Here is a 12586-nt window from a genome sequence, read left to right on the forward strand (position 1 = left end):
AAGAATTTAGAAGTTCCCAAACGATCGATGTGGTCTTCTATCAGGGGCAGGGGATATCGGTCCCTCACAGTAATCCTATTCAACGCACGATAATCAACGCATAGTCTATTCGAGCCGTCTTTCTTTTTAACTAGTAATATTGGATTAGCGTATTCCGATTATGACTCTCTAACTATACCCTTGTCTAACAAATCCTTAATTATTTTCCTAACTTTTACTCTTTCCTGGTAGGACAGACGATACAGGTGGTAGACTATAGGAGAATCGCTGGTGAGGTTTATATGCATCTTGCCTGTTTTAACTGTCGTGGTGGCGATACCGGATATTAAGAATTTAGCAAAGTCGTTAACAACCGACATAAGACTAGCTAGATCGCTACCTTGAAGGGGTGTATTGATATCGTTTGGTTTTAGCGAAGTTTGAATGATATTGGCGTTAAATACGTTACTTGAAGAATGTGTCAAATACTGTTTATCTTTAGTCCGTAAGTAGACAATGCCGTCTCTATTCAACACGTCCGTGCCTATAATAATCGGAGTATTAATACAGGAATCGGGTACTATGACTAAGTCAACGTCTAGGGAGATGTTTTCGAATTCAATAGTCAAAGTAACGTATTCGTTGGAAGAAATTTCATTAGCTCCAACACCTTTAATAACGCACTGAGTAGACTTACGATGGCAAGAAAATAATTTTACTACCTCGGAAGAGATAAGAGAAATATTAAGTGCACCGCTATATATCAATACATCCACTGAGACGCCTTGTATTACAGCCGTAGCGATATCACTAGCACGCGAACTACTTGAATTCTCCTTACATAAGTTAACTTTTTTGTGTTGATTATCATTACGGGCGTCCGCGCGCTGTTTAGTAAAACATTCGCTCTCGGTATGTCCTAATTTCCTACAAAAGTTACAAGTTAGTATCTTTGCGGCGTAGTTACGTTTCCCGGTTGCGTACGGAATTCCTTAGTAGTTCTCTTACGGCAAAGATTACTTTTATGTCCCGCTCGACCACACGTGTAGCATTTAATGGTCTCCATTCCACTTTTGTGCGTTTTTGTTGCATCTGATGGCGTTCGCACCTCGACCTTTGAACGAGAAGGCTTGAGGTAGATGGCCAAAAACGAAACGAGGTTATCTACCGTTAGATCGGAATTTACGGCGGCGACTCGCACTCGTAGATCAGTAATACCTCGAATGATAATTTGCACTACTCAAACCCTTCACAATACGCAGACGTAGCAACAAACGTCTAGCATATTCCGCATAAGTAGCGTATTTATCTGACGTCGTATTTATTGCTTCAAACAGGATATTCGCATAGTCTAATCTACGCGGGCACAATGGAGTAAATTCCAATTTGAAATTGGACCAAGATCGATCGTAAGTGACCCATTCATCGAGCCAGCTTTTAGCGTCACCCTTCAAGCAGTTTGAGATTCGAGAAAGACATTCGGCGTCTCCCCAACCGTTTGTCAATTTAGCGCGATCCACTTCCTCACACCACACCTCAATATCATTCGATGACGGATCAAAATTCGACACAAAATAGCTTTGAGATTTAGCCACTGTTATTGCACTTAAAAGGTCTGATAAGGTTTTACTTCCCGCGGATGCGTCGTTGTTCTCTTGTGGTGTGTTTTGAGGACGCGGTGGTGTTCGTGAAACCCCCTAGGAGTTTTCTTCTATAGCGCTAAGACGTGAAATTATTGAACTCAAAGCTAGCTTAATAGAATCGTCTCGATAGGAACGCGAACGACTACGGCCACGTGACTTGCGTTGAACACGATCGGTGGAGCGGCCGCGTGAAGCAAATCGTTTACGCGAACGGTTGGACGTGCGCTTACCTTTACGACCGCCATTGTTTGAGTCGGATGAGTGACTACGTGACCGCGTGGGACGGGGCATTTGGTAGTTTTAACGGTTAGTTGTTTTCTCGCAAAAGTTTATGGACACGGGCCTATCCCACTTCTGATTTTAGGAACCAGAAGTAGTAAGGGTTAAAAAAGACGGCGAGCACACAATGTTTCGTACCACTAATATTATTGACTAAAAGATTACAACTTACTTAAATAACTACGATAATGATAAACAATTATAATACCTAAGAGAAAACAATTAACCACGAATTGACCACTAATTAACTGCCTAAATTACGACGAGCTAACCGACTATTCTCGCACCTTACTGCTACACGCACCCGAGCACCGTTATACACACCCGAGCACCGTTACACGCACCCGAGCACCGTCGAGGAAGAGAAAAAGGCCCTAAGCCTCGGGATGAACGCTTTTAAACCCCCGTATTGGCCGTCGGCGTCGCTCGACTTTGATCGGCCAAGTTCGTGCCTTCGTGTTTCATTGCAGCTCATTGTACTACAGATTATAAAAATCTTGATGGTAACGTTTTGAAACTCATACTACATACACTAAATAATTAAAATAAAAATTAATTTTCTTGACGACCCTAATAATATATATATGTGGGATTATAGTTAATTAAACGTTTTAAAATAAGTAATATTTCTTTATTCTTTAATGAATAACTTCGGAACAACAATTAATACGTCTAACATCGAGTTACGTTATATGACAACTCTTTTGTGTTACCATTCTTACAAAAAATAAATCCTCTAGTAATGAGATGTACAGATACAAAATAAATTAAAGAAATTAAATTAACTATCTTAATATATCATACGGTCATCCTGCTTATTCATCTGACCTAGATGTGGTGGAATCTTGACCCATCCAACGCTTCATCAAATCAGCGGAGCTGGTGGTATTAATCGGACCTTCACCATGACCAACTTTCCTCACTTCATACCGGTCATTCCGTTTTTCCTGGACCACTTCATAAGGCCCCAAAAATTTAGGGTATAACTTGCTTCCCTGTATGAACTGGGTTCTCTTAATGGCAACTAAATTAACAATGTCATATTGATTAGCCTCTTTTCTGTTTTTATTGTAGCTTCTTCTGTTCTTATCTTGTATCTTTTGTATAGATTCTTTTGCTTTCCGTCTAAGTTCAGATCTATTCTCACTATAACTTGCAATGCTCTCTTCTTCAATTAACTTTAGTATCTCATCATTTTTGTCTTTCATCTTTACTCCAATGAGCAATTCAAATGGCGTCATTCCAATACTTCTTTGAAAAGTACCATTTATGGCACGTTGAACAGCTGCGACATTACGATACCATTTGGTAGGATCGGCTATCCTGAGTTATCTTAGAACTTCAATAATAATCTGATGAATACGTATTACTTGTCCATTTCCTCGAAGTTGTTCTAGTGATAGTATAATGAACAATATTCTCTTCCTCACAGTATTTTTTGAACTCATTCGACGTGAATGCAGCATTTCTATTGAATATGATTCTGTGTGGTGCTCCAAATGTTTGTTGCTGTAATGTTAGTTTGCTAAAAGTCTCTTCGGTTGTTAATGTTTTAACTGGATAAATGCACGTAAACTTGCTAAAACCGTCAACAATCGTTAAAATATACTTGTAATTCTTATTTGTTGAAGTGGACCAAGATGATCTATATGATACGTAGACAATGGTACATCACCTTTATCTAACGGATGTAAGTGTCCCTCTTTCTTTCCTCTTCCTTCTTTTTTGCGTTATAATTAAGCACCATCACCGGTTTCAATATTGGATTTCTTCCTTTGGACATCTTTATTTTGTGACCATGGCAAGTTGAAAGCACACAAACATCACGCTTATCGTGCCATTTAATGATAGTCGTGTTTTTCTTTTGCATTGCAGCCACTTCTCCTTTATACAGTTTCGCCTCGGTAACTTCTTTGGGTAATCCTTTTCTTTTCTTGTTGATTGTGCCTAGTAAATCGGTATTTCTCTGTTTTAAATAGTCTGCAAGTAACAAACTTGTATAGTAGTTGTCTGTCACAACTAGTCTACCCTCATCAAGAAGTTCTTCCGCCAGTCAACAATACTTCCAGACAAATCAAGACCTTCAATCTTTTTGCTCTGCCCGTCATATATTTCATATGACCATACATAGCCCTCAACAGAAAGCTTATAATTTAGCCCTTATTCGTGGGCCTTAGAAGGTATATACCGCTTGAAAAGCAGTCTCCCTCTGAAAAGCACCATTGATTCGTCAACTACAACACTGCCCTACTAAGCACAAAAGCGGTATCTCAGTGAAAGCTAGTTTAGAGATAATTGATGTTTTGTAAAATTAGGTTTTTTGTTAATTTATCTATTGTTATTTTTGGTTATTAAATGTAATTTATGTATAATATTAGGCATGTTTTCTGTCATAATAGTTAAAATATGTAAAATATCGATGGAAACGCCATAACCATGAGTTACTGCTACACCGCTTAGTAATTACAAACTTAAGAATTGAGTTGCCGCCTTTTGGTTAGCTTTTTATCTAACATTCTTGTATACAAAAGGATATGGATTTTCAGTCAAATAAAATACATATTTTTAAAAATAAAAAAAACGAATCAAAGTGCACTTATAAAGTCTTTTATTATTTAAATTTATAATCATTAAAAAAATGTTAAAAAAGAGACGTGTTCTATGAATTCTAATCAGTCAGTGGGGAGTTCTCTCCAAAAGGACATTCTATTTTGCGGTATAATATTTTCGAAAGATTTCAAAATATTATCTTTTTTGTTTGTAGAGATACCGTCTGGAGCAGTTTTCTTCGTCGGTGGCGGCAATACTCCAGTTTTTAAAATTTTATTTCCTATTATGCTAGTAGTGATAGGATCTTTATTGAATCCTGTTTTGTATGTCAAATCAAAACTGCCTCTATTGACTTCTACTTCGACCATTTCACTTATATATGGGCGCGGTCTCATTCGAAACAACTTATACTGGGTTGTGTAATCCTCCCACTCATAAAAATCTTGTACAGTCATCTCTTTCAGCTTTACGTTTTTTCCTGCAGAACTAACTGCCTGAGAAAAGTCTGCAAAATCATATATTTTATTTTTCATGCGTTTCATTGACAATTCCACCCTGTGGTGGAAAGAGTCGGCTGACATGAAGGTGTGCCCTGGTTCGAAATATTTTATTATAATCTTGTCGGCGCTGATACCATTTGAATTCACTACGTAAATTATGAAAGAAAAAAATGTCCAATTTTTATTCTGTGATGAACAATTGTCAACCCACTGTAGTGGTAAAAAAATACTTTTTCGCTTGTTCAAAGCAAGACGATTGAGTCTATGACCTTGTGAAATATGAATCGAAAAGATACAGAGCCATAACTAACTATCTATCTCTTTCGCATGATAAACGCCATCGTCCGATCGAGTGGCTCACTAGCTCAGTCTCGTTTACTCCCGCTCAGTACGTCAGTCTCTCGAAAATGAATCATAAGACTAGTGAGCTGGAGATATATTTGAAACGTAAGTGAGCTGATGAGAGACTAGCTCACTTGAAAAGATATGTTTCATTTGTATCACTCACTCATGAGTTACACAAGTCTACTTCAAAGCTCAATCGAAAGAACTCTCCGTATTACACCGCGCTCTTTGCTTGTTTTCTTGTGTTTGGATATTTACTGGTACCTTTGTTTATTCATTTACAACAAAATATATTAAGATTTATAGTACATATTATGTTGGTCGCTACCAATGCTACCACCAACAAAATGAAAACAGAGGAATGGAAACGCATCGCCGACCAATTTAAAGCAGTTGTTGCATCATGCCACCGTACACCTCAACAACTGCGTTTGAAGTGGGAAAATTTAAAAAAAAATCTCGCAAACGCAATACATTAATTAGGATGAACAACATTAAGGTCAGTATCTTGTATTATAGATTATGTATTTATGTACTTGCTTTAGGCTAAGATCTAGACTAGGTAAAACCGAATTAGAAAAACCGAATTATGGGGTTTTATGGGTGTGGAGGGTGGAGGGTGTAGGGGAATCTATACAAGGTAACACTGTCACACCTCAAAACCTCATGGTTATGGAGATATCCATGGTTAAAGTTTTGAGGTTAGAAGAAGAATTTAAAGCTATTATAATACCTTTGAGCTCGTACTGTTTGCATTGTGTGACAAATCGACACTTTTAAACAAAATAACGCGTCAGACATAATATTCTAATAAAATTAGTAACATTGCGTGCTAGAATATAGGTTTAGAAATTCGAAAAATACCCAAAACCGAATCGGAGCACCCCACTGTCCACGTGGTCTTGGTCTGTCCTACCTCTAGAGTGTTTTTTGTGCCGCGGAGGCGCGGAGGGAGGGCAGCCCTCACCTCCGCTGCGGAACGTAGCATGAGTGAGCGTGCTTTCGCACGCAAGGGCGGAAGGGCTGCACTTCCCGCAGCGCCGGAGCCAAGCGTTCCTCTAACTTTCGAAATTCTTCTTCTAACCTCAAAACTTTAACCATGGATATCTCCATAACCATGGGGTTCTGAGGTATGAAAGTGGTACCAGGGGTAGCGTTCCCCACCCTCTCCCCCCCTTCCCCCCACGGTCCCGAAATTCGGTTTTACCTAATCTAAAGCTTTACCTGGATTTTCAATTTATTTGAGTCATGAAGTTATGTTTTAGTGAGGTTATAAAGTGTTTTTATTAAAGTTATCGTAAAAAAAATAGGTATTGTTTGACTTTATTGTGCAATTTATGAGTACAATTTTTTGACATCAACGCAGCTGCAATCTCATTTCAATTATATTTTAATTTATTTCAGATCTATGTGGAATTGGTATACCATATATACAACGCTAGGTACACATGATCAATGTGTAAAATTTGCTGAGGAGCAGGGTCTCATTCCGACAAAAAAGATATGTCCATACCACCGGAAACCAATGGCTATTTATGGGACAAGTACCGGTCAAATTGGCAAATTTAAGTGCACGAAGCGCAATTGCAAGTCAAAAGTTGTGTCGCGTGCTGTACGGACATGGTTTGAAGAGGTGAGATTGCCTTTCACTTCCATTTTTCACATTATGTATTCATTTAGTGAAGGACTGTCTTACCATCAAACAAGAAAACAATTAGCGCGTAGGGATAGTCCAGTAATTTCCAGCAGCACAGTCGCTGATTGGATTAACTATTGCAGAGAGGTCATTGCTATCTATGAAATAAATAATCAAACGGTCGATGGAAAGATAGGGGGCCCTAATAAAATTGTGCAGATTGATGAATCAAAGTGTGGCAGGAGAAAATACAATCGTGGGCGACAGATTGAAGGCCACTGGATCATTGGAATGATCCAGAATGGTAGTGATGACCTTAGGCTTGAAGTGTGTCCCGATAACGAAAGATCAGCAGAGATATTGGTGCCACTTATAACATGTTGCAGAAGGTTCCATCATTCATACCGACTCATGGAGAGCTTATACAAGTCTTGCTGAACACGGATACATACATAAAACAGTTAACCATAGTGATCCAATTCACAAATTTGTGGCACCAGACGGGACACACACCCAGAGAATCGAGAGTCAGTGGAGGGGTTTAAAAAAACATTTCAGGCAAGCACAATATAAATTGGACTTTACTCTTTGGCTTGCAGAGTACTCATGGAGGAAGCGGATATATCGACGCCCCCGGGGAATAAAGTGGTAATAGAGAAAATTAAATTTTACAGGACGAGCAAAAAACAGTTTTTCTGTTATATCGCGTCTCCTAAATGGGCTATAATATTGTATTATACATCATTATTTTCAGCATTTTTTATGTAACATGTAGCTATAAAAATAAATTAAGTATCACGTGTACTTTTAAAGTTATCGCCAAAAATGTGTAATACTGATTTTTATATTAAATATTTACTAAGTAACGGCACATAACCATTTTATTCCCGTGAAGTTGTAATGTAATGAAAACTATTTGCATGCATTACGATACTCTTCTACAGTATTTACACGAATGAAATGAAATTGTAATAAACTAATACAACTTTGTTCTTGTAAAAGTTACCACCAACTTTTTTAGTATAGCTCTATAACGACTATGTTTTTGTATGAATATACTGAACCTGAACATCGTAATATATTGTAACTTTCATTAATTTTGACTGTTATTATTGTTACTTGTTACTGTTGGCCTCTGTCATCGTACTTCTAGGTAAAGTTTTCATAGTCAGCTGTACTTATTGTGTATAATAAAAAAATAATAAACATAATCAACATAATCTTTATTTTAGGAAATTAATAATAATTATTATTTTTGTAATAATACCCAATCAACCGGAATAACTTTAATGAGACATCATTACAGTCATTCATTTTCAGAGTCATCTTCATCAGGAACTACTTCAGTAATTGTACTTAACAATGAGTTGTAAAAACTGTGATAATTGTGAGGTATGGCGTTAATCCTACAAAGACTCTGCAGATCTTCGTGCAGAGCTTTGGAAATTGGAACTGGACCGGTATATGCTGGTTCTAAAATCACATCGGCGACAGATGAAGTTGTTGCGTTAGTTTTTCGTTTTCGTGTGTTTTTAGTAGATATTGATGTTGTAACTATTAATTCGTTAAAATCTCCATCATATTCATATTTATAGTAAAGTGAATGCGGGTTTGTGTAACATACTTTTATTTGTTTGATCTTTGACCAATATATTTTTATTCCATTTGAATCCTTTAACCAATTTTGTCCGGTAATTAATTTTTTTAAGTCGTAAAAGTCAGTTTGTCTCATTTCTTTCACATTGTATTTTTCACCAGTTTGTTTAGCATTCATTACTAAACCATAAAGTTGGTCAGGTGTATAAATTTTTTTATTTTTTAGGGCTCGTTCTATGCATGCGTGCATAGAATCACCTTCGTTTTGGCTGTGACCTGATTCAAAAAACCTATGAGTAATCTCCAACTTGAATTTAATAGCAGCATACAGATAAAGTGCAAACACGAATCGATTTTTATTTTGTCCTGCGCAGCCATCGGAATAAAATGAAATTTTATTTATTTGTTTATTGTGTTGTTCCTCAATGAAATTGTATAGACAGCTACCTATCTCTATTGATCCTCTTTTAGCAATTTGCGCATGCCACATGTAACAGTATCCCTTTTTTCTTGTCGCATCAAAAACGATGAAGTTATAAACGGGATACTTCCGCTTATAGTGAAATATCCCTACTTCTGACTGAGGTACGCCCAAAACCTTTTCTAAATCAAATATAGCCAGAGTAGAGTTAGCACCAAAATTTTCCTTTTCAGAATTTTTGATTTCACGAATCCTTTCTTTATTATTGATATGTTTTATGTATTTATCTGTTAAAGATTTTTTGATCTCGCCTTCAGCTTGTTCATAAAGCGTGCAAGTACTACATAAATCTTTCTTAGGATGAAAAAAAGAATAATTAAATTTTGTATTAAATATAGTCTCGTACTGTCTTTTAGTAGCCATCTGAACATCACTATAATGTTCGTCTGTCTGTTTTTTAAACCAATCTGTATATAAACGGTACATTTTTGAAATGTTTAAGGTTTCACATAAATATTTTCTTTTAGAAGATTTTCTGAGATAGTGTGATTCTTTTGTTGGAAATAATTTTATGTGTGAAATTATACTCTCTTCTGTTGGAACTGACATTTTGCGTGGTCGATTGTTATGTTTACCCCTATTGTCCATTTTGTCAAAATCACTACCGTTCTTTTCTATAGCAGTATAAACAGTTTTTTCGGATATTTGTAAAGTATTAAGGAAAAATACCTTACATACACGTACTTTGTCACTTTCTAATGGCAAATAATAACTAATAGTTTGAGTACGATTATTATTCCGAATAATTTGAAGTTTTTTCACAGATTCTGAAGTTACATATTTACTGATATACTGCCATTGAAGCTCACGGTTACCAAGTTTATAAAATTTTCGCATAATATCATTCCTAATTTCAAAAGAAAAGGTTTCACCACATTTCAATTTACATTTACAAGAAGGCCCTACTGATTTTGCAGGGTACTGCTTTTTAGAATGACATCCAACATAAGCTTGGCCAGAATTTTTTAATCTTTTACATTTATTGGCTATCCAATCTTTTTTATTTCGACATCGCTTACGGGTTAATTTTTTTATACAGAGAGAACCATCATCATCATCAATAGATTCCACGGAACTACTTGGTAAAGATCCTGATACTGAAACTGTAGATAATGTTCGTGATTCTGGTTCAGATGTAACTAATATTTGCGTTTTCTCAGAATCATCATTCTCGAATAAATCATATTGCGTTGGGCTTCCATCTCTACTTAAAGTTATAACTATATCATAAGGGCTTAATATAGATCTATCCTGGGGCGTTAAAGTCTTACTCAGATTAATATTGTCATTACTTTCATCGACTCGAGACTCTGCAATAATGGTGGAATCTTCAACGGATTTATAAGGTGATTGTATAACAATATCTTCATTATTTTCAATGGGTTTCAAAGTTTCATCAAAGTTTCTTTCAACTGAGTCTAAAGTAGTGACATTGAAATCACAATTAGCGTGAATAATGTAACCATCTGGCGAAGCAATAAAATCAATATTGTCTAAAATATGTGAAAAGTTCGAGATTGATGATGGTGTTCTTATAACCCGTTCATTAATGATGTCTATATTATAATCATTTCTTCCTGAACTCGATGGCAAGTCTTTTTCAGCGGAATTTTCAAGATTAAGGTTTACTGTTCGTAGTTCAAATATATCAAGAGATGGTTCTTGTTTATTGTCACCTTTTCCAGTATAAGAAGTCGTTGGTTTATCTAAAATAAATAAAATGAAGATATAAAAATTAAAATCATAAAATACAACCAACTTACCAATTTTATTCAAATTGAGCAGGTATACTTTTTAAATCTTTTGCTGCTTTATCATCACGAGGAAGAATGTCATTTTTTTCAAGATTATTATGTTCATCCTCTGAAATGAATAAATTTAAATCGTTATTAACAAATTCATAATGGTATTAAAGTCAGGCTGGAATGCTACCATGAATGGGGCAGCTCGACTGGGGATACCATCACACCATATCGAAATAAAATTAATCGGTGAGTGGGCTACCAGAGGCCCAGTACCTAACCTTCCTTCGGTCCTCCTCTACTGTAAAACCCAATACCTACAATGCGCGATCCTACTACCTTAAAAGTAACACTACGCTACTATTGCGGTTAATTAGTCAATTCACATCGAGTCAACAATATATGCTTAATTAAATCGACTCTAGGAAAATTATAATCCTGTGGAGGATTATACAAACAATTATTAAATCACGGATATGAATTACGCCCAAACTAAGAGCAACCTTTTATGACTCACACAAAATTTTGTCTCGTGTGAGAATCGAACCCGCAACCAATACAAGTCAGACGTCAGACAGATTTTCTGCTAAATTCAATGCAAATAATTATGATCCCTATGCTAATAAATATTGTATTCATCTGAAACGCTTTCGTTTTTGCATTCATAGAATGAATCAATGGTCATAATAGTACAGTTAACGTCACGTCAGTAGAAACATTTTAACATTGATAGTATCTTTATTACGTAAGCAATAAGGGCGGTTTTTGAACTGCAATGTATTGACTGTACCTAAAAACACGTAAGTACTTGGTAATTTGTGAAAGGATAATTTCGTCACTATTTCAATAAATATTTAGAATTAAAAAAAATACTTACCACTTTCCCATTCGTCAACCATTTTAAGAATCCTTTTGGCTCGTGATCCTTTACGCCAAGTTGCCATTGTATATAATATCTCAAGCAATTCAGTGTCACACAATCTTCAATTTTATTAAGATCGAGTAATTAATAATGTTTATAAACAATTTATAATATTATAACCCAACGCTCACGACAACATCAAATTATGTAATGATTGACTAAAATGTATGGCCAAGTCGCTCACGCACTGTAACATGAAAGAACCTGTCGCATTCTGAGTAAAAAAGACAATAATAGCCAATTACTCTACTACTAGAAAGAGAAAAAAATAGTATCACACGAATACATCACTTAAAATTCGTAATGAAATTTGTAAATCATGTTTACGTGAAATTGTATCGAAAATTAAGCTAATAATAAAGTAGTAATGTACGTTTACCGACCAACACTTACCGAACGTTTTGCGGTAACGTGTGTTACAGAAATTAATCATCAACTTATTTACGGGAATAAAATGGTAAAACGTCTTACCAGCTTATTGAGACAGATGTTCGTTCCGTATTATATGACTACGATATTATTATGGGTTATAATTGTGATTTGATTTCCGAAGAATAAAAATGTAAATTGTTATAACTTAATGGATTTAAAAAAAAAAAATCTAAAAAAAAATCAGAAGATGTATTACTACCTATAGATGCCGAAAATGCAAAAACATTAAAACAGTGGTAATAGCACTTTACGACTTTATTCCCCGGGGGCGTCGATATATTTATCATTTAGATCCATTTGATGAGCTTTTAAAAGCTATTAAATATGTATATTCAAAATATTTTTTTTTATGTCACTAGGTCAACAATAAGCGTACATCTTACCTGATGGTAAGCGATTACCGTAGCTTATAGACGTTTGCAACACTAGAAGCATCGCAAGCGTGTTGTCGACCCAATCCCCAATCCCCTCCACGAGCTCT

The sequence above is a fragment of the Melitaea cinxia genome, chromosome 27 (genome assembly GCF_905220565.1).
Source record: "Melitaea cinxia chromosome 27, ilMelCinx1.1, whole genome shotgun sequence".
NCBI lineage: Eukaryota > Metazoa > Arthropoda > Insecta > Lepidoptera > Nymphalidae > Melitaea > Melitaea cinxia.